This window comes from Enhydra lutris, unplaced genomic scaffold, assembly GCF_002288905.1.
Source record: "Enhydra lutris kenyoni isolate GAN:26980312 unplaced genomic scaffold, ASM228890v2 scaffoldscaffold13, whole genome shotgun sequence".
Lineage (NCBI taxonomy): Eukaryota > Metazoa > Chordata > Mammalia > Carnivora > Mustelidae > Enhydra > Enhydra lutris.
This window is the reverse complement of record NW_019154097.1, coordinates 45,825,095-45,848,564: the sequence shown is the minus strand read 5'-3', so window position 1 is coordinate 45,848,564 and position 23,470 is coordinate 45,825,095. Positions and strand designations below refer to the sequence as shown.

The 23,470-nt window shown below is 46.6% G+C and overlaps 1 protein-coding gene across 10 annotated transcripts in view; it reads left to right on the top strand.

Moving 5' to 3' along the window:
- The first annotated feature begins 7,228 nt into the window (after positions 1–7,228).
- LOC111145631 (general transcription factor IIi) overlaps positions 7,229–23,470 on the top strand; it is a 107,127-nt gene continuing 90,885 nt past the window's right edge. For all 10 annotated transcript variants that reach the window (XM_022500678.1, XM_022500675.1, XM_022500673.1 and 7 more), the window contains exon 1: positions 7,229–7,582. The gene's annotated coding sequence lies outside the window, so the exon portion shown is untranslated. The remainder of the gene's footprint in view (positions 7,583–23,470) is intronic.

Sequence of the window (23,470 nt, the reverse complement as noted above, 5' to 3'; positions counted from 1 at the left end):
TTTCCTGTCTCCGTCTCTAACCTTCTGGTATGATCTCATGGTGGCAACAATCTGACTATACCCTGTATTTGATTCACTTATCCTATCTGCCTGGATGAGATGCCTGGAGCTTACAGATAGGCAGCAGTAAAGAAGTCAGGCTTGGATACAGGCCGATTTAGATCCGAGTCTGGATTTTGCCACCTGTGTATCCTTGGCTAAGTACCTTAACCTTTCTGAGCCTTTTTAGCAAATGGGGAGTTGTGTTTTTTTTTATGGTTTTAAATTATGTGGGTTTTTTTTTTTGTTTGTTTGTTTGTTTTTTAAGATTTATTTATTTGAAAGAGAATGAGAGAGAGAAAATGAGAGTGGGAAGGGTCAGAGGGAGAAGCAGGCTCCCGACTGGGAGCCCCAGGCTTCCCAAATGGGGAGGTTTTAAGCACCTACCACAGTGGGGTTTTGTTGGCACGCCAGGAGATAATTAAGAGTGGAGCACCGGGTATGGCTTCAAAGAAAGGAAGGCTCAGTCTTAGCTAGACAGCAGAGACAGGCTCACAAGCTTTCCGGAATTTCATACATTCTCAGATTCTTACCAGTTCTTTACGTGTCCCTCAATTCCCCCATTATCTCAGGGCCAATCTGAATTCATTTGGGATGGGAACACACAGTTTGCAGGAATAAATCAAGTTCATCTAAGACCCCAGGTACAACCCAGAGCCTGGCCAGGCTGCTCCCCAGGTGCAGGGGGAAGTAAGAGGATGACTGAACACCTTCCCACAGTTGGGAAGACAAAAAGTACTTGATACACCCATGCCATGGTGGCTAATTTCATCTTTGAGCAGTTTCCTTATCACTGGCTTTTTTCCCCTCTCTGATCCGTTGTTCAAAAATTCACTTTATTCTTGGTTGAAAATTTCTCCAAGAGCATCTCTGTTTTAATTATTATTATAAACACGAGGTCATGAAAGGGGGGTTAAAAAAGGGTGATTAAGAGTCACCAGAAGACGAGAGAAGGCTTGTGAAATGCACAGATAAAAACTCAAGAATCTGGATCACTGACGTTAAACTGACACTGGAAACATATAGAGAAAAAGGAAGGAATGGGGAGATTTGTTTTCAGCATGTAAACGAGACTTTCCTTTTCTTGGTGTTATGAAAGTCAGGCTTCCGTTATGCATTTTGTTTGGAAATAGCTTTCCTTGAGACAACCGTACGCTCAGGTTTCTGAGTCCTCTATAATATTTTTGACAGAGATATATACTCTGGAAGGACATGCTACTTATATTACTCGTTTTTTTTATTTCTATCATCTGATCAGTCAGGCCCACCTTAACCAGGTGGTAAGAGTCAGTCTTGTAAATGTAGTTTCTCAGATATTAGAATATAAAGCATTTTTAAAAAAGATTTTATTTATTGGGGCGCCTGGGTGGCTCAGTGGGTTAAAGCCTCTGCCTTCAGCTCAGGTCATGATCCCGGGATCCTGGGATCTAGCCTTGAATCTGGCTCTCTGCTCAGCAGGGATCCTGCTTCCCCCCCCTCCAACACACCCCCCTCCTCTCTGCCTGCTTGTGATCTCTGCCTGTCAAATAAATAAAATCTTAAAAAAAAAAAAAAGATTTTATTTATTTATTTGACAGAGAGAGATCACAAGCAGGCAGAGAGGCAGGCAGAGAGAGAGAGAGGGAGAAGCAGGCTTCCTGCTGAGCAGGGAGCCTGGTGCAGGGCTCCATCCCAGGACCCTAAGATCATGACCTGAGCCAAAGGCAGAGGCTTTAACCCACTGAACTACCCAGGCGCCCCGAATATAAAGCATTTTTAAAATGAGCAATAGAGGGGCGCCTGAGTGGCTCAGTTGTTGTGTCTGCCTTTGGCTCAGGTCCTGATCCCAGGGTCCTGGGAAGGAGCCCCACCACATGGGGCTCCCTGCTCAGTGGGAGGCCTGCTTCTCCCTCTCTCTCTCCCCTTACTTGTGTTCCCTCTCTATCAAATAAATTGATAGAATAATTTTTTTTTTAAGATTTTTATTTATTTATTTGACAGAGAGAGATCACAAGCAGACAGAGGCAGGCAGAGAGAGAGAGAGGGAAGCAGGCTCCCCGCTGAGCAGAGCCCGATGTGGGACTCGATCCCAGGACCCTGAGACCATGACCCGAGCCGAAGGCAGCGGCCCAACCCACTGAGCCACCCAGGCGCCCCGAAAGAATAATTTTTTAAAGATTTTATCTATTTATTTGACAGACAGAGATCACAAGTAGGCAGAGAGTCAGAGAGAGAGAGAGGAGGAAGCAGGTTCCCTGCTGAGCAGAGAGCCCGATGTAGGGCTCGATCCCAGGACCCTGAGATCATGACCTGAGCCGAAGGCAGAGGCTTTAACCCACGGAGCCACCCAGGAGCCCCTAAATTGATAAAATCTTTTTTAAAAAATGAGCAATAGATTTCTTCAGTCAGAAAAGAAACATGCACATGTTGTTCACATTTAAAAATAATGCTTGGAAGGCTAAATTATACCATGTAATATTTATAGAACACTTAACTTAGAGTTTCTAAAGTATTTTCGTTTGCGCATCATCTGATTCCCCCAAATCCCAGAGGGAAGCAGAGAAAATATTATAGAGATTTTACTTGTTACAAATTAAGTTACGTGATTACATCCATCTGAACATAATGCTAAACAGAAAACCATATTCCTCTAAATCCTGTTAACCAGCCCCCTCCAAGAAACCCTGTTTGTTTCAACGAGTTTTTCGTGAACATTAGGTGTACTGACTGCATAGGGCAGATGCTAGCATGAAAGGCACAGCAAGAGCTGGAAGGTCGGTTTATATCACATCTACATTATTAATTATTATGAATAAATTATAACTGGGATTCAGCCCCCCCCCCTTTTGGAAGAATTCTGGAAGAGGTCACCCTGATCCAGCCTTCTAAATATTCAAATTATCCAAATGGAAAACTGTGCAAAAACAGTGTTTTATAATCGGTTAAAAAAGCATCCTTGTAATGACAAAGGATTTAACCGCTAGAGTGCAGATACCCACCCAAAAGCTAACAATGTCATTGTGGCCCAACCCCCGTGATCTGGACTGACCTGGACCGATCCTAACTGGGAGCGCGGAAGGGAGAGAGCAATTGCTGGCTTACAAATGATACGTTTTATGGCTCATTCTCTCAATTATACAGAAAACCAAGAAACTGGACCCAGAAGATACTGGGCTTCTATCAAGTGCCATAATGGGGGAAAAAAAAAAGACCTCTGTTTAGTTTCCATCAAAAGCCTGGATGTGCTCCTGAAACTAATATAAATTGTGTGTCAAATGGTTCAATAAAAATAAAATAAAATATTAAGAAAGACTAGGGTCAGGGCGCCTGGGTGGCTCAGTGGGTTAAGCCTCTGCCTTCGGCTTAGGTCCTGGTCTTGGGGTCCTGGGATCGAGCCCCGCATCAGGCTCTCTGCTGAGTGGGGATCCTGCTTCCCCCTCTCTCTCTGCCTGCCTCTCTGCCTACTTGTGATCCCTGTCAAATAAATAAATAAAATCTTAAAAAAAAAAAAAAAGACTAGGGCCCCTGGCTGACTCAGTGAGTAGAACATGGGACTTCTGATCTCACAATTTTAAGTTCGATCCCCACATTGGGTGTAGAGATTACTTAAAAATGAAGATCAAAAAAAGGAAGACCGGATGTGTCGTGAAAATGAGTATGTCAAGAGCATCTCAACTTTTCCTCAGAATCATGGTTTGGGGCAATTTAAAAATACATGACAGAGTCACAGACAGATTAAATTATTCAGTTTGGATTCAAAAGAGCATCTTTAAAGAAGAGCATTAAATGATCTCTCAACAACAGTAACCTTGACCAAGTGATGTGAGCATGATTCCGTCAGCATGGGAGCTCAGGGTTTCTTGACCAGGGTGGGTCCATGATAAACGGCCCCATGATAGGGGAGAAGGCAGACTCCTGATACCAAATATTAAAAGTCTCAGGAGAGGGGCTGCCTGGGTGGCTCAGTGGGTTAGGCCTCTGCCTTCGGCTCAGGTCCTGATCTCGGGGTTCTGGGATCGAGTCCCACATCGGGCTCTCTGCTGGGCAGGGAGCCTGCTTCCTCCTCTCTCTCTCTCTCTCTCTGCTTGTGATCTCTCTCTCTGTCAAATAAATAAAATCTTAAAAAAAAAAAAGTCTCAGGAGAACGTGATTAACTTTCAAAACTGTTGAAGACATTCCAATATTACCACACGACTTGGTATTTAAAAGCAATCTACAGGGGTGCCTGGGTGGCTCAGCGGTCGAGAGGCCTCTGCCTTCGGCTCAGATCATGGTTCCAGGGTCCTGGGATTGAGCCAGGATCTCTGTCCTCTCTTGAGTCTTGTGATCTCTGTCAAAAAAATAAATAAAATCTTTTTTTTTTTTTAAAGATTTTATTTACTTATTTGTCGGAGAGAGAGCGCGCACAAGCAGGCAGAGAGGCAGGCAGAGAGAGAGAGAAGCAGACTCCCTACTGAGCACGGAGCCCAACATGGGACTTGACCCCAGGACCCTGGGATCGTGACCTGAGCCGAAGGCAGCGGCTTAACCAACTGAGCCGCCCAGGCGCCCCAATAAATAAATAAAATCTTAACAAACAAAACATTATAAAGAGAAATATTTGGGGGCACCTGGATGGCACAGTTGGTTCAGCATCTGACTCTTGGTTTTGGCTCAAGTCATGATTTCAGGGGACTGGGATCAAGCCCCACATTGGGCTCTGCGCTCAGCCCGGAGTCTGCTTGATATTCCCTCTCCCTCTCCTTCTGCCCCTCCTGTTTGTGCTCTCACTCTCTCTCAAACAAATAAATAAAAAGAAATATTTGAAATAACTCAAAATAAATTAACATGCAAGATTCTGCCACCTGTTGGCCTCCGTGCACTTGGGTCTTAAGTCAGCAGGATCCAAGAGCTGCAAATCGGTCTTCCCATAGGCCTCTTGTTGTGAACAGGATTCTGACCACAGCAAGCCGTGTGCGATTTAACAAAGGATTCCACCCTAAACACAAATCATTTGTTGCCCAAGCCCCCAAACAGCAGTTTGATCCTACGCTGGAAAAACAACTCTGCCCTGCTGAGACGGTATTCAACGTGGCTCATCCCTACAGTCACAATTAACACAGCACCTATCAGTGAGGTGAGGCACCAGTCCCTTAGCCAAGAACAGTAAGTAAGTTACCACCAGTAACTGACAAGGCAGTGAGGCAGGCCTTAAGGAAGACTGTAAAAGCGTATTTGTGACTATAAGACATAAATGTGAGGGTTACAGTCCCCAACAGCAGTGGGCAGAAAAAATGAGTGGGAACCACACACCATTGCATACACCCGTCATTGTCTCGAAAGGGCCAATTCAAAACCAGCTGAAGCTTGAGGAACTGCTTTAGGATTTAATGGTTTTAGGAATTGCTTCAACCCCAAAGAACTTGGGAGTTTTTCATTTAGCAGCAGCAAAATTCCACACTGGAGCCTTATACTCTAGACGCCGGGGGCAAACACGCTTTTAATGATGACAAGTGTAATCTGGACTAAATGAACGTCTGCCTCTCCGGCTCATTTTCTGACACTCTCCAGATGCGACTCCATGACACCAGGACACCCAGTGAGTCCTTCCTTCACTGTCCTCAACCTTCCAGGGCAAACACACTCACCGATGCCCACAGCAGCTGAGTGTTGGCCCCAGCAAGGCCGGCTGCTCCTATCAGCTCCACGGCAGACTTCCCCAAAGTTACCTTTGTTCCTTAAACATCAGTCGATTGTACGTGCTCCTGGGAATATGCACTTTAATTAAATATTCCAAGATGTTAATGAAATGCGAGTGCGAAAAGAAAACTGTTCTTGGGAAAACGAAGTGAACGCTTCGGAGGGAGACTCGACAAAGGAGAGTCAACGATCGCATGAGGAGGAGACAAAACGCCTGGAAAAAGGTTGTAGGGGAAATCGTGAACATGTGGGGACCGTCTGCCATCAGACTGCTCCCGCAGGGATCTTTAAAGTCTCTATCTAATTAAAAAATAAAAACCAAAACCCGCCTGGAAATTCTAGAGGCGGCTGTCTGGGTGCGGTCCATGCAAGAAAGATGGGGCACGCCGCTCTGTGAACGAGGACTCCGAGGGAAGGTCTTGGACCTACATCAAAAGACTGGCTGCTCGGAAAGTTTTCTTTCCAGCGACAAAGGCTGGAAAAAGCGCCGTGGTCGCCACCTACCGAGGAGGAGGGGGGGGGGGGGGGGGGACGGCCGGCGTGCCCCCCCCCACGCCGTCCCCACTGGGGACAGGAATCGCGACATCGTTCGGTCTTGCGCTTTTGCAGAACCCCCTAACGACCTCCGGGCTCGAGTTTTGTAAACTTCTGAGTTTCACTTAGGGGAAGAGCCAGGTCTCGTCCCTCTCGACATTCTCGAATGCTCATCAAGTTGAAAGAATAATTGGGGGGCGGGATGTTCGGTCACATCTCGGCGCGGTTGACCGAACAAAACGAGCGGGCTGCAGGGCAGGTTTTCCGCGCTCGCTCCGTGGCTTCCCCTTAACTTTGCTTCTCCATGTCCAGCGAGGGCGCGGGAGGAGAGCCTGGGGCGGGGGCGGGGGCGGGGGGGGGGGGGGGGCGGGGCAATAAAAGCGTCCCCTCCCGTCGCCCCGTCCCAAGTTGGGGCAACAGTCTCCTCCGGCCGCTTTGGGGGCAAGCTTTCAAAACTAACAGAGGAGTTCTTTGTGTCCCGGAGGGTGGTGCAGGGCGGAGGAGGTCCCTTGGCGGAGCACCGAGAAGGGCAGGCCGGCCTGGGGCGCCCCGGCCCTCGCCGCGTTCCGGCCTCGCCATCGGCAGGGAATCTCGGGTGCAAGAGTGCGAGCGAGCCCTGGACCGTGGCTGAGGCCGACTGCAGCGCCGCACTGAGCAAGCGGGGGCTGCCTGCCCCGGCCTAGAGAGGCGGCCCGCGCCCCGGCTCCCCTCCCCCACCCGGGCGGCCGCGCAGGCCCCAGGTGCAGCCATGTTCTTGCTCCCACCACCCGCGCCTCCATTGACAGTCCTTGCCGGAGAGGGCCGGGCGCTGCGCTCGCCGCGTCCTCGGGTTCGGGGCTCGCCCGCGCGAGGCTTCCTGGGAGGCGTAGTCCGCCGCCCCCGCCGTCGCGTTGATGGGGACGAACCCGAAACTACAACTCCCGCTGGGCGGCGCTGCGGGTGCGCACGCGCAGCGCGCCTTCGAGGAACAAAAAAAAAAAAAAAAAAAAAAAGGAGGAGGAGGGGGAGAGAGAAGCTCGGAGAGCAGAGAAAAGGGGCCACCGATCGCCCCCCCGCTTCCCCGCACGCGCTCTCTGGCTGAGGCCGCCCGCCTGCCGCGGTTACCCCGGCCTCTCCCTCGGTCCCCTGTGATCGGATCTCGGCGCTAAGCGAGGCCCTGCCGGGGCGGCCATGCGGCGGTGACAGGAGCTCGGCCGAGACGCCCGGGCCCCTCGCCCTCTCACCTCCTGCCCGCTCGCCCGCTCGCCAAAGCCCGAAGCTGCTCCGCCGCGGCCGCAGCTCGCGCGCGGCCCACACTCGCTTCCCTTCGGCTCCCCCAGCCCCGGCGCTGCCTGGAGGCGGCTGCACTCGGGTGAGTCCCTGTCGCCTCAGCTCCCGTCCCCCGCCCCAGTTGCCATCACGAGCGGGGCCTTTATTCGAGACGCGCCCCCTCCGGGGCCTGCCCGGACGGGTGTGGGGGTCGTCGGCGGCCGCGTTGGGGTGGCCGGCACACCACCCCCCCCCCCACCCCGGGCCGCCGGCGTGGGGGGTGGGGCAGGAGCAGCCGCGGTCGCGGGGGACGGCAGTTGCACGCGCGCGCCTGGGTGCGCGTGGGGGAGGGGCGCGCGCGCCGGCGCTGCGTGGGGGGGCTCACGCGTGAGGCCCGCGCGCGAGCGAGCCTGCGGGCTGCGCATGCCCGGCCGCTGATTGGCCGGCTCGGGCGGTGCGGGTGCGCGCGCGGTGCCAGGCCCGAGCCGTGGGGTCGCGCTCGGCCTGGTGTCTCCGGGGCTCGTGCGCCCGGGCAGCAGACGCGCGCGATTGGCCGGCGGGCGGCCGGGGCGGCGCTGCGGTGCTGCCTGGTAACTGCGGCCGGCGGGCAGGCTGGCCCGGCCGCGCCGCCCCTCCCCGCCCCCGCTCCTCCCCGCCCCTGCCCGCGCCCAGGTGGAGCCCGGAGTGGGCTTTGTCCCGGGCCCGGCCGGCGCGCCGTCCCCGCAGGGCCTGTTCTTCGGAGGGAAATGGACACAATGACCGGAAGGAAAACCTCGGGCTTCAGGCCCTGGCCAGAAGCCGCGCGGATTGCGCCGGTACCCCGACGGGGCTCGGGGAGGGACGAACCTGTCCCCTCCTTCGTGCAAGTTGCGCCCTTCAGTAAAGCGAGTTCTGTGTTCTTTGTCGTGCGGCTCGGCGCTGAGCGGCGGAGGATGTTCCGGTGTCCGTGCGGCCGGAGCGGTCGCCCGCCGCCGCGGATGCGGGGCTCCGAGCGGACGTCTCCCTTCTTCGCCTTCGGCCGCGCGGAAGACAATGGCTGGACGGGCCGGAGGGCGGAAAAGCCGTGTTTGGGCGCTCAGGGATCCGAAGGGGAAGTTAGTTTGCAAATGAGGGTGCCTCGGGGTGCCCTGCGGAGGCCGAGCCTTTCCCCAAGGCTGAGGCCTAAGACGGGGAATGACATTTTATGCGCTACTACGTCTGCATATTTGTTTTGTCAATTACTTTCCCTTTTTTTTTTTTTTTTAAAGATTGTATTTATTTGACAGAGAGCTCATAGGCAGGCAGAGAGAGAAAGGGGGGAAGCAGGCTCTGCGCTGAGCAGAGAGCCCGGAGCAGGGCTCGATCCCAGGACCCTGAGACCATGACCTGAGCCGAAGGCAGAGGCTCAACCCATTGAGCCACCCAGGCGCCCCCAAATCTTTTTTTTTTTTTTTTTTTAAGACTTTGTTTATTTACTTGACAGAGAGAGATCACAAGTAGGCAGAGAGGCAGGCAGAGAGAGGGGGAAGCAGGCTCCCTGCTCAGGGGTGGAGAGGCTGATGTTAGACTTGGTCCCAGGATCCTGAGATCACGACCTAAGCCACCCAGGCGCCCCGTTTTGTTCATTCTTCAGCTCCAGAATGGTACCGCCTGGCGCGGAATTCCCTTTTGCCTCCTTTGGACCTTGGCTCACACCTTTCGTCTGGAAGGACTTTTTCTGCAGGCTTTGAGACTCTGTTCTTGCTCGCAGGCAATCACTGAAAGCTGTCCCTTGCATTGTTGGGTCAGAATTGGTTTCTTCGTGAAGTGTCCGGGTCAGCTTGTGTGCCCCTTCTTGGAGGGTATCTTCAGTTTCCCTGTGAGTGTGTTTGGTTCTGCCCCGTGCACTCGCATCTGCCTAGGTAGTCAGTGGGTAGGAGGGGTAGGGATTAAGCCTTTTCTACCTTTGTCTCCCCTCCCAGTGTACAGACGGTCACAGGGCCTTGCATAGGGGAGTAACAACAGCTAACAGGTGCCCGGCATCCCTCCTGAGCGCTTAACGTGTATTTTCTTATTTAATCTTCATAACAACCCTGTGATTCTCTTGTGTCGATGAGGAACAAGTCTAGAGAAGCTGAGTAATTTACTCCTGATTACTCAGCAAGTCAGCCTTACCCCAGGATTTGATCCTAGCTGGTCTGACTCTCAACCCCTAAGCCCGTGAGCACCAGCAACCCCTGGAGGGCTTGTTAAAACACAAGTGCGGAGCACCACCCCAGACGTAGGGATTCTGCAGGTCTGGGGTGGCGCCCTGTCATTTGCATTTCTAACTAGTTCACGGGCGGTGCTGCCTGGTTCACTGCAATGATGGCACTTTGAGAGCCATTCACCACGGTGCAAAATTCAGTTATGAGTGTAGGAAATTTACTCTAGATTTTCTTTCTTTCTTTTTTTTTTTTAAAGATTTTTATTTATTGGGCGCCTGGGTGGCTCAGTGGGTTAAGCCGCTGCCTTCAGCTCAGGTCATGATCTCAGGGTCCTGGGATCGAGTCCCGCATCGGGCTCTCTGCTCAGCAGGGAGCCTGCTTCCCTTCCTCTCTCTCTGCCTGCCTCTCTGCCTACTTGTGATCTCTGTCTGTCAAATAAATAAATAAAATCTTAAAAAAAAAGATTTTTATTTATTTGACAGAGATCACAAGTAGGCTGGGGGGTGGAGCAGGCTCCCCGCCCAGCAGAGAGCCCGGTGGAGGGCTCCATCCCAGAACCCTGGGATCATGACCTGAGCTGAAGTTAGAGGCTTAACCCACTGAGCCACCCGGGCGCCCCTACTCTAGATTTTCATCTCAGGTTTTAAAAGGAGGCATGGATTTAAAAGTACAGGACAAAATTAGAAACCTAAATAATCTTGGCTTTTTTTTCCCCTACTCTCAATCATTTTGTAATGTATTTACAGCACTGGCATTTATTATCTCCTCCCAGAGATGGCTGTAGCATCCCTTCACACCACTGAGTCTAATCTGGAAATCTGAAAGGCCTGATAGGGCCTGATCTTGACACTGAGATGGGGGAGATGCTGATCTCCTGCAGCCCTGAATCTCCCCACCCACCCCCCTCCTCCCAAGCCCCAGGCACTTCCAGTGGTTTGGTTTATTTACTTATTTTTTTTTTAAAGATTTTATTTATTTATTTGAGAGAGAGACAGTGAGAGAGAGCATGAGCGAGTAGAAGGTCAGAGAGAGAAGCAGACTCCCTGCGGAGCCGGGAGCCCGATGCGGGACTCGATCCCGGGACTCCAGGATCATGACCTGAGCCGAAGGCAGTCGTCCAACCAACTGAGCCACCCAGGCGTCCCAGGTTTATTTACTTATTTATTTTAATGTAGGTTGTATGCCCTACAGGGGTTTGAACCCCAGGCCCTGAGATCAGGAGTGGCGTTCTGCACACTGACTGAGCAGCCAGGCGCCCCCATTTGGTTTACTTTTAAGAATGACTACAAAGACGGTCATTAAATTTGTAGGTTCTGAGGTTCTTTTTCTTGGGGCACAAGTCTTGAGAAAGAGTTTTGAGTTCATTGTAATGGATTTCCTTCTGGAGAAAGTAACTCAAGTTAGGTAGGAGGAATGAATGTTCCGTCATTTTTGACGATGCATAGATGGCTTGTGTGTTCCAAACCAAAGCCTAAAGGACAAGGGCCCTTTCTCCAGGTTGTTATTAAAGGAGCCGTAAATAAGACACTGAGAAATTACTAAACACTTAACCTTTCCCTTTATTAGTGTTGGGTAGCTTCTGCATTGCATTCTACCTGACTCGGTTCTACCGTAGTTTCTTCATTGAAAACACGCATTTTTAAATATTGTAGTTCTCTTGGTAACTGTTGTGGTGTAATTCACATGAAATTGTTTTGACCGCTGGCTTAAACAGATGCTGATCAAGTGATTTTTATGTATGTCTAAGCGAAAAAAATTTTCTGAAGAGTTGAGAATACTCTGAGGACAGTATTTCTGCTAGAAATACTGTTCTAGAAATACATTAGAGGCAATTTACCTCAAGAGTAATTGCCAGAAGTTTTATCAGTAGCAATATACTAATGATCATTGGTAGCATTTTCCTACAAAAGTTGTATACATTCATTGGGTGAAGCTTATTCATTGTTACTAACTGAAAGAAAGTTGGAAATGCAATCAGTTGGTTATAATTGTGAAGTTGAGATTTCTTGTAATTAAGGTGGGTTTTTTTTTTTTTTAAGATTTTATTTATTTATGACAGATAGCAAGAGAGGGAACATAAGCAGGGGGAGCTGGAGAGGGAGAAGCAGGGACCCCGATATGGGGCTCGATCCCAGGACCCTGGGATCCTGACCTGAGCTGAAAGCAGATGCTTAATGACTGAGCCACCAGGTACCCCTCAAGGCAGTTTATTATTATTATTATTATTATTTTGAGATTTTACTTATTTATTTGACAGACAGAGATCACAGGTAGGCAGAGAGGCAGGCAGAGAGAGAGGAAGGGAAGCAGGCTCCCTGCTGAGCAGAGAGCCCGATGTGGGGCTCGATCCCAGGACCCCAGGATCATGACCGGAGCCGAAGGCAGAGGCTTAACCCACTGAGCCACCCAGGCGCCCCTCAAGGCAGTCTAAGTGGCAACGTCGCAGCATGCACAATACTCAGTTGGCCAGAGTGTAGCCTGAGGTGACTTGTCTAGGGAATAAAATTGAGAATTCGTATTTAAAGGCTGTAAGTACAGTGGAAAAATGATGTGGATAAAATCATCGCAAGTACTGATGGTAGCGTCTTGACACTCATTTTCCATTTTTTTTGTCCTTGACCATTCTCCTCTCTCTTGTCTGCTTTGCTGGAACTCTCGCCGCGGCAGTTTTCCTGTTTCTGTTTTCTTTTTTTCTCTTTGTTTCTGCAGTCCTTGTCTTTCCACCCTGGCTTGTTGATGTTTTCTTTCTGGCACTTACTCTTCTGCTTTTTCCACTTTGGCCGAGTGGGAACACAAGAGAAAGTTCGAAAGAGCCAGGGATTTTTAGTTGATGGGAGAATTGACTCCTTGTTCCTTGGTTGTAGCTTGACTGAAAACCGTTAGAGGGCTTTTGGGGCGCCTGGGTGGCTCAGTTCATTGAGGGTCTGACTCTTGGTTTCTGCTCAGGTGGTGATCTCAGGGTTCAGGGTTGTGAGATCGAGCCCCACATGGGGCTCCGGATGGAGTCAGCGGAAGGTTTCTCTCTGCTTCTCCCTCCCCCTCTCTCTCAGGAGAGAGAGGTCCTGCTCTCTCTTTAATAAATAAAATCTTTAAAAAAGAAAAAAAGACTACAGAGGATTTTTAAAGAATTAGTTTATTTTAAATGTAACTTAAGAGGCAAAATGTGTTTATGATCATGGGAGAAGACTGTGACCTAGACACGGGTTCTGATCCTGCCTGGTGCTCCTCCTGGTCGTTACCTTGAGCGGTTTACTTCCCTGTTTTGTGCCTCATTTTCCCTGTTTAAAAAAATAGGGATGGTGATGAGAGAACCCTGTTTCTCTTACAGGTTGTTGTGAGCGCTGAGTGAAAGACAGTGCTTGGGATGGTATGTGGCCGACAGAAAGCATTCAGTAAAATTAGCCATAAAAGCACTGTGTTGAATACTTTTGAGACATTGAATTTTCTAAGGAAATAAACATTGTCCCAGTAATGCTGACTACAGGGTTCATCTCCCCACACTGAAGAATATAAGCTCTGGAAAGGCAGGGACTTCTTGGGATTTTTTTCCTTGTAACTGTTGAATTGTTTTTTTTTTGTAGAAGGGCTAAAGGAAATAATGTGTTTTTTTCCCCCTAAAAGTTCATGTATGTGATTATATTACAGTATAATTCTACAAACAGAGTAGTGAAGAGTTTGGTTTTATTTGGGGTATCTGCTTCAGACGAGCTGAGAACTTATAAATTTGTGTAATGGAGATGAAACATGTCTACCTTGTGAATAGTGAACTTATCATTGAAAAATAGCCTTCTGGGGTCGCCTGGGTAGCTCAATGGGTTAAAGCCTCTGCCTTCGGCTCAGGTCATGATCCCAGAGTCCTGAGATAGAGCCCCACATGGGGCTCTCTGCTCAGAGGGGAGCCCGCTTCCTCTCTCTGCCTGCCTCTCTGTCTACTTCTCTGTCAAATAAATAAATAAAATCTTTAAAAAAAAATAGCCTTCTGGACTTGTTTACTCAACGCATAAATTCACTGTGCCTACTTTCTGTCTTCAGCCCTCACAAGTTTTAGAGATAGCGACCTCTTTCACTACTGGTGATGTTGGCGTATTTGAGATAGAAAGTAGTAAAGGAGTTGAAAGTAGTCGTTTTTTCTTGGCTTTTCCAGGGTAATTAAAGAAGGTAAGGAAAGCCTAGCTATCTTACTTGTGGCCCAGCAGCAAACACTTCAGTTACATTATGTCATCGGGAACTTGGCAAAGAAGGATGACAGCATGTATTGTACCCACTTTATAAGTGAGGAGATAGAAATTGACCCTCGTTCTGGAATGAGTTTGAACAGTTATCAGGAAACCTGTTAGCTTCACTTCTTCCTTTGTGCCACTTGAAGCGTATTTAAGCTTTTTTTTTTTTTTTAAGCATTTTTTGCTCAGTGACATTAATTACATTCAGAATATTGTACAGTTCATCACCACTGTTTCTAAACTCTTTTTGTTTTTTCCCACCCCAAATAGACACTGTACCCATTAAGCAATAACTCACCATTTCTCCTCTCCCCCAGCGTCTGGTAACCTCTAATACACTTTCTGTCTCTCTGAATTTGCCTATTTTATTCTTTATTACTTACTTGTAGATTTATTCATTTATTTTATTTTTAATATTTATTTATTTGGCAGACAGAGATCACAAGCAGGCAGAGAGGCAGGCAGAGAGAGAGAGAAGCAGGCTCCCCGCTGAGCAGAGAGCCCGATGCGGGGCTCGATCCCAGGACCCTGAGACCATGACCTGAGCCGAAGGCAGAGGCTCAACCCACTGAGCCACCCAGGCGCCCCAAGAGTAACAAGTTGTATTGACTAAGGCAGCCAGGGGCCCCTTGCCTGTGTCTTTCAAAGTGGAATCATGCCGTGTTTGTCATTTTGTGTCTGGTTTATTTCACGTAGCACATTGTTTCCAGGCTCATCTGCGTTGTGGCCTGTGTCTGAACGCCGCTCCTCTCTGCTGCTGAGGAGTGAGTGCTGTACCACGCAGTGTCCCGCGTTTTATTGGTGCTTTCATCCATTGGTGGACACTTAGATTGTTTCTGCCTTTGGGCTGCTGTGGACATTGGTTCACTAGTGTGTTCCGCAGCCTGTTCTCATATCTTTTGTGTATATACTTAGGGGTGGAATTGCTGGATCATTGTTTTTCTTTTTAATGCTTTCTTTTGGAGCAGAAGAATTTGGATAGATCTGAACAAAAGTCCCTTAAGTGTAGGAAACCCATGTAAATAGTACTTGTCCCCTTTGTAAAGAATAAATTTGTGTCTGCTATCTCTACCATGAGTACTTCTTTCTTTCAAGTGGTTCCTCATAGTGATTTAAAAAAAAAAAGTTACAAAATATACATACCACAAAACTGGACCATTTTTCATTTATAGTTTACTTATATTTAGTGTATTGTTAATTATTCTGATAGCCACATAAAACTTGTAATGAAGATACTACAGAGAAATCATATCAGTAATCATTTTAACCATTTTTTTTTTAAACTTTTTTTTAAGTAGGTTCCATGCCCAACATGGGGCTCAGACTCATGACCATGAGATCAGGAGTTGTGTGCGCTACTGGCTGAGGGGACCAGGTGCCCATTTTAACCATTTCTAAGTGCATAGTTCAGGAGGATTAGGTACAGTCACATATGTTGTTAGAACCATCACATTTCACAGGACTTTTTCTTTTCTTTCTTTTTTTTTTTTTTTCTTTAAGCTTTATTTGAGAGAGAGAGAGAGCGCGCAGAGGGAGGAGTAGAGGGAGAAGGACAAGAAACTCCCTGCTGGGCTTAAAGCCAGAAGCAGGGCTCCATCCCACAACCCTGAGATCATGACCTGAGCCAAAACCAAGAGTCTGCGCCACCCAGGCATCCCTGGGACTTTTTCATCTTCCTAACCTGAAACTGCCTGTTAAACACAGTTTAGGTTTCCCCTTACCCCAGCCCCTTGCACCCACTGGTCTACTTTCTGCCTGTGATTTGATGATTTCAGGGACTGCGTAAGTATAGAATTGGTCCTTCCCTGACTGGTTTGCTTCGCTTAGCATAATGTCTTCAAGGTTCATCCATGTTACAGGATGTGTCAGAATGTCCTTCCTTTTTAATTTACTTTTTTAAGATTTTATTTATTTATTTGGTAGAGCGTGAACGAGAGAGCATGAGTGGGGGAGAGGGGCAGAGAGAGAGGGAGCTGAGCAGGGAGCCCGATGCGGGGCTTGATCCCAGAACCCTGCGATATGACCTGAGCCAAAGGCAGATGCTTAACTGACGGAGCCACCCAGGTGCCTCTGTCCTTCCTTTTTTAAATCCTTATAGTGGTTTTTGGATTCTTGAAGTTTTTTTTATAGTGTGGCCAAAGAAATAATTTTTTGAAACTACTGTATTGATTATATTATAGTGTAATTGTAGAAGCAGGGAGGAGTGAAGAGTTCAATCCAGTTTAGGTGTTTGGTTAAAGGGAGCCCTGGTTAGGCAGAGTGTGTGAAGATTGCTGATCCTGTGGGTCTTACCCCTTGGAGGATAGCTGTTGAGTTCGAATTCCATTTGCATACGTAGTCTGTAGCTTAGTATTTTTTACAGTAAGTTAATTATTTTCTGGGGTCTGGGTGACTCAGTCGGTCAGGTGTCCGTCTCTAGATCTCAGCTCAAGTCTTGAACCTCAGGCTCATGAGTTCACTCTCTGCTTTAGGCTCCACACTGGGTATGGAGCCTACTTTAAAAAATTATTTTTATCATGTTGATTGCTTCTGCAAAGCTTTTAGCATACTTTTTCTGGGGTATGTTGTGAAATAGTGGGGTAGTCCCTTGACTAGATATTCACTTTTTGAGTCTCCTTATTTCATATTTTTCCTTTATTTATCGCATTATCTGTAGGAAGAACCTTTTTTTTTAAACAATGATATTTAAGAACCCCTTTTTTAAAATAGTGTTTTTAAGAATTTTTTAAAAGATGTATTTATTTGAGAGAGAGCGCGCATGAGCATGAACAAGCGGGGGGAGGGGCAGAGGGAGAGGGAGAAGCAGGCCCCCCCCCCCCCGCCCTCTGCTGAGCAGGGAGCCTGGCTTAGGGCTCCATCCCAGCCCTGAGATCAGACCTGAGTCGAAGGCAGATGCTCAACCGACTGAGCCCCCCAAGTGCCCCGGAACAGTTTTCTTATACCAGCAGAATGAGTGGCTGAGCTGTTCACTGTTCATCGTCAGTATTTATGCTTTGGGGAAGAAGGAGTCCCTCATGCTTTTGGAGCAGTACTTACTCACCCAGCATGTTGCGGGCCGTGTGGGTGTGTGTGTTCTGCGAGGCCTCGGGACACAACCTATTTCTTGAAGGATACTGGTCTGCAGAGTATGTTGTTGAGGGCTTTAGGGTAAAGACTCTTCAGTTGAGTGTGTAAGTTTACTCTAGGTTCTTTGTTTTAGATATTAGGGGTAAGGTGACTTTCAAATTAAATCTAAAACAATTTTTGAGGACCACATTTGATCTAAATACATGCATGGTATATTTATTTTTTTAAGATTTATTTATTTATTTGAGGGGCGCCTGGGTGGCTCAGTGGGTTGAGCCGCTGCCTTCGGCTCGGGTCATGATCTCAGAGTCCTGGGATCGAGCCCCGCGTCGGGCTCTCTGCTCAGCGGGAAGCCTGCTTCCTCCTCTCTCTCTGCCTGCCTCTCTGCCTACTTGTGATCTCTCTGTCAAATAAATAAATAAAATCTTAAAAAAAAAAAAGATTTATTTATTTATTTGAGAGAGACAGTATTCCCCAATAAAGTTGGGGAAAATAAATGGGGGAAAAAGCAGTGGTTTATTTTGACACTTTTCTCATTAGTTTTCCTGCCCCATCAGATAATAGGTTATTTTATTTAGTGGTAATTAAAGCAACTAGTTGGGAAATCTTCATTTTATCAGAGTTAGATTTGGAGAGTTTATATGCAAATAAATAGGTACATATGTGTTTGGAAAGTAACTATTTGAGTGAAATTTAAATTTTTAAAAAACTTTTTACTAAGTTATTTGACAGAGAGAGGTCACAAGTAGGCAGAGAGGCAAGTGGGGGCGGGGGGGGGAGCAGGCTCCCCAGTGAGCAGAGAGCCGGATGGAGGACTTGATCCCAGGACCCTGAGATCATGACCTGAGCTGAAGGCAGAGGCTTCATCCACTGAGCCATCCAGGCGCCCTGAAATTTAAATTTTTAAATGGTTAATTTACTGAATGCTTGTGTGAAACACCAGCAGGTACTTAACTTACAGTCTGATAACTTTGTGAGGTAAAGTACACATACTGTTGTCATTTTCCAGAATAGTAAGTTTGGGGTTCAAGAATCCCAGGGTCGGTCATATCTCGTACTGGAGCTAGAACTTGAATTCAGAACTTTGGTCTGATTCCAAACTTGGTGTTCATGATAGCTTTGCCCTGTTGCCTGCCATCTGTGAACAGTGCACTGAGCAAAAATAAAGATGGGACTTTGTAGGTCCCAGTTACTTGATTTTCATTTCCTCTTCCCATTCATACAGAGTTAGAAAAAGAACACTGATCCACCTTTCCCAGTCCTAAGTAATTTTTTTCCTAAATAATTTAAAAAAAAATTATTTATTTATTTATTTATTTGACAGAGATCACAAGTAGGCAGAGAGAGAGAGGAAGCAGACTCCTGGCGGAGCAGAGAGCCTGATGCAGGGCTCGATCCCAGGACCCCGGGACCATGACCTGAGCCGAAGGCAGAGGCTTCAACCCACTGAGCCACCCAGGCGCCCCTCCTAAATAATTTTTAAATTTGTAATAAGGTCAAAGGGATACATTCTTAGTGTATTGGTAGAGCCAGATCTGGACTGTCAATTTAAAAGGATAATCTGTGCATTTGCAAACATTTTCTCTTAAACTCTAGTGTCAAGAAAAGTTGCGATCTTCCTGAACAGCTGATAAGGTGCTTTTTTGGTTGTTTGTCAAGGACATTGCTTCGGCTACTTGTGGGGTTCAGGACTGAACTTGGGATCATCAGCTGGGCAGATCCTCTTTCCCTGGCTTCATTTTATTTTGTAATTCTTCCTTTCACGTGTCTTTTTTTAAAAAAGAAAATGTAGCTATTTTTGTTAGGTATCTCAACATGTTTTTTTAAAATGTGGTGGAGAAGGGTGTAAAGTTTTAGGCATAAATATAACCGTTACAGGTCATTTCAAATCTTAACCTTCCAAATGTATTTTGTTTCTTCTTGAGAGCGCTTGGGTTTTACTGACATGATTACCAGCTTTATTGCAGCAGGTAGAAATGAAGAATTAAACATCTTAAAATGTAAGCAGAGCCAGCCATCAAAACTTAAAAACCTTGACTTAAAAATCCATCTTGAGCCGTGGTTCATCTTAGGGATTTCTAATTTTATTTCTAAAATAAAAGAGAGAGGGAGCATAAGCAGGGGGAGGAGAAGAGGGAGAAGCAGGTTTCCCGGTGAGCAGGGAGCCCAATATGGGGCTCGATCCCATGACCCTCATGACTTGAGCCAAAGGCAGATGTTTATTGACTGAGTGACCCAGACAGTTCCCTGGGATCAAATTATTGATTACACTTTCTGACTTACGCATTTTAGCCAGCGAGCTACTATCTGATAGCCCTCATTGTGGCTAAGTTCTAATATTGGGGGGGAAGCATCCACCAGAAGTTTAGGATTCATTGTTGAATTCAGCACATGTGTCAAGAGTGCTTACTTATGTGTCAGGCACTGTGTTAGTGCTAAGAGTGGCAGGATTCCTCCTCCCACCCCAGTCTAGTGCAGAGACACATGGTCAGTAACAAATACTGTCCAAATTAAAAGCCCCAGGTTTGGGGTGCCTGGGTGGCTCAGTGGGTTAAGCCTCTGCCTTCGGCTCAGGTCATGATCTCGGGGTCCCTGGGATCGAGCCTCACATCGGGCTCTCTGCACAGCGGGGAGCCTGCTTCCTCCTCTCTCTCTGCCTGCCTTTCTGCCTACTTGTGATCTCTCTGTGTCGAATGGATAAATCTTAAAAAAAAAAAGAGGCAGCAAGACTTCAACACCCATGAGATAAGGCAAAAGTAGAAAAATTTTGATTAGCTTGTATGTACTTAGTGCTTTAAACATTATGTGGGACACTCTGAAACTGACAGCAAACAAAATTTTCCCATATATCCTTCACACAAAAACCCCATTCAGTGGGGCGCCTGGGTGGCTCGGTGGGTTAAAGCCTCTGCCTTCGCCTCAGGTCATGGTCCTGGGATCGGGGTCTGGAGTTGGGCTCTCTGCTCAGCGGGGAGCCTGCTTCCTCCTCTCTCTGCCTGCCTCTCTGCCTACGTGTGATCTTTGTCAAATAAATAAATAAAATCTTAAAAAAAAAAAACCAAACCCATTCAGGATTTGCCAGATGTCACTTTTTTTTTTTTTAAAGATTTTATTTATTTATTTGAGAGTGAGAGAGCCTGAGAAGGGAAGGCAGAAGGAGAGAGAGGAGAGGGAGAAGCAGACGCCCCACTGAGCAGGGAGTCCGATGTGGGGCTCTATCCCAGGACTCAGGCTCACAACCTGAACCAGGGCAGCCCTGCCAGATGTCTCTTAGAGCAAAAGGCTCTGTCTAATCCAGGGATCACGTTTTTCACTCAGTTGTCTTGTCCCTCTAATACACCTCACTTTAGAACAGTTCCTTGGCCTTTGAAATCGGTGCCCTTGACCTTTTTGAAGATGTAGTCATTTTACAGAATGTCCCTCAGCTTGGGTTTGCCGGATGTATTTACGCAGGAATATCACAGTGTTCTCGGTACAGTCTGTTGGGTGGGACATGAGGTCTGTTTGTCCCTGACTAGGTTAACTTTGATCACTTGGTGTGTGCCACACTTTATTTTGTTAATAAGTATTTTGTGTGGTAATACTTTGGAGATAATGAAACCCTCTTTTAAAATTTTTAATTAATTACTTTTATTAACATATAATGTGTTACTTGTTTGGGGGTACAGGTCTGTGAATCATCAGTCTTACACAATTCATAGCACTCACCATAGCACATACCCTCCCCAGTGTCCATCACCCGGCCACCCCATCCCTCCCATCCCCCAAACTCTCTTTTTTAGAATTAAGGATTTTTTTTTCTCTTGAGGCTGGTGATTTTTATTTTTTAGAATGAAGGTTAGTGCATGGACCTAAAAATCCTGTTATAGTTTTTGTCTAAATCTCAGAAAACGAAATGTTTTTCTGGAATTTAAATATTGTGAATAGTGGAATTTGGGAAACATTAACAATCTGATTAAATTTGGGTGCCTGGGTGGCTCAGGTCATGATCAGGGTCCTGGGATTGATTCCCACATCAGGCTCCTTGTTTGGGGGTGGGGAGGGCCTGCTTCTCTCTCTGCCTATGCTCCCCCACTTGTGCTCCCTTTCTCAAATAAATAAATACAATCTTTTTTAAAAAAGAAATTTTACAGTAGATGGTATGGTTTAAAAGAACATGGAATATTAAGATCAGTCAGATCTCTGTTATTTTCTGCTTAATAATTCTGTAATCCCAAGCAGTTTACCTTGTTTTTCCGAGGTAGAAGCTTCTTATGTTAAAAAAAAAAAAAAAAAAAAGGTTCTGCTCTGTAAAATGTGTCAGGCGAATGCCCCACTTTGGTAATAAACAAATCAAGTTAATGTCTTTGCTATCCTTCAGAAGCCAAATTAATAGGGTCAGTGAATTAACCTGAAACAGGTCTTCTGTAGCAGCTACTAAGCAGACATAATTAGAACGAATGGTAGCATGTTGAAGGAGATTTAAGACACAAGCTCTGTGTTTGTGGTCCGAACTGACTGTAGTGTATGTACCTGAAATTTAGGGATGGAATGTTTCCTGAGAAACCGATTCTTTAGCTTTTACCACTTAGTGATTATAGATACAACATGGAGGTGTTAAGTGCCATCAGTTTCAGAGGTAGAAGGATATCAGCAGCCTAGAAGATTGTGGGAATACAGTATTATATGATGACCCAAATTGATTTTAATGCAACCGAAACTTGTTTAGGATAAAGTCAGCTGATTGAACCATTAGATCCTTTCCAGTTATTTTAGGCACCCTGTTACGACAAAATGTGTGACATCTTAGATGAGGAATTTTAACTTTTCTGTTTGTGCTCATCATTTTGAGGAAATTATAAGATACAATTTATATTTAGAAGTCTGAGGTGCCATTTTACATTTTCCTTAGAATTAAGTGGTACTTGAAATTATTTTTACTTCTCACTGAAGATGTTTCTGTTGGTTTACGTACTTTAGACTATGATGGTGCCTTTCATTACTAACTTAATCAAAACTTGACTAGGATTTCTTAATAAAATGAGTTGGTAAATTTGAGTTTTACCTCACGTAAATAATAACCTGAGACTAGGTCTCATAGAATGCAGAACGACTGGAACTGACTCCAAAAAAAACTGAGGACAAGATCTTAAATAGTGGCCTAGATAAAGACCATCCATAATACAAGAAAACCACACTGTATTTTTAAGTGTATTTTATTTATTTATTTTTAAAGATTTTATTTATTTGACAGACCCAGCGAGAGAGGAGCACAAGCAGGGGAGTGGGAGAGGGAGAAGCAGGCTTCGGGCTGAGCAGGGCGCCCCGTGCGGGGCTAGATCCTGGGGTCCTGGGATCGTCACCTGAGTAGAAGGCAGATGCTTAAGGACTGAGCCACCCAGGCTCTCCTTTTTTAAAAATTTTAAGTAGAGGGGCGCCTGGGTGGCTCAGTGGGTTAAAGCCTCTCTGCCTTCGGCTCAGGTCATGATCCCAGGGTTCTGGGATCGAGCCTCTAATCGGCCTCTCTGATCAGCGGGGAACTTGTTTCCTCCTCTCTCTCTGCCTGCTTCTCTGCCTACTTGTGATCTCTGTCTGTCAAATAAATAAATAAACTCTTTAAAAAAATAAATAAAAAATTTAAGTAGATTGTACCTGCAACATGGGGCTCGAACTCACGACCCTAAGATTAAGAGTTACATGTTCTACCTAGTGAGCCAGCCAGATGCCTCCTGCTGCATTTTTGGGGTAGCGGTCAGAAGCTGAAGAAGTTTGGATGAAAGATTGTCTTGGTAGAAATATTACTTTGTTTTTACCTCTGAAACCTGTTGAATAATTACAGAGTTGAATGCCATTACCTGTCCTAAGTGCTGTCTGTAGTTTTCCATGGGCGGTACCCTCATGGTCGGTATTTTAGGTGCTGTTGAGTATTTTCTCAGTGTTCATCCATCCATGTGTCTGGCTGGGATTTAGGGGTTATGGCTCTTGTACAAAACATTGAGTCAGGAAAGTTAATGATTTTTGCAGTCTCAAAGTTTATTTCACCATATTTAAATAGCTATGTGGGTAGATCTTAATTGTTTACTGTAAGTAACAGTAACAGAGAGAACCTTAGCAGTTTATAGAAAATTGTGAAAATAAAGTTTAAAAAAAATTTTTTTTTAAATTTTATTTATTTATTTGACAGAGAGATCACAAGTAGGCAGAGAGGCAGGCAGAGATGGGGGGGGGGGAGCAGGCTCCCTGCTGAGCAGAGAGCCCGATGTGGGGCTTGATCCCAGGACCCTGAGATCATGACCTGAGCCGAAGGCAGAGGCTTTAACCCACTGAGCCACCCAGGCGCCCCGAAAATAAAGTTTTTGAGAATAGAATAGAATAGTGGGCCTGCTGCCTCTATCAGTTTAAATCCATTTCCTCCTGGTTGAGGACTGGGTCCTAGGTCTTGGATTTTGCTAAAATTTTACTAAGTTACTCTGTTGTTTAAACTCAAGTCTGAGGGCTGTTACTTGCTGTGAAGAGGAGAGGTGACTCTTGATGGTGCCCGTCAGCAGAGTTCTGTGACAC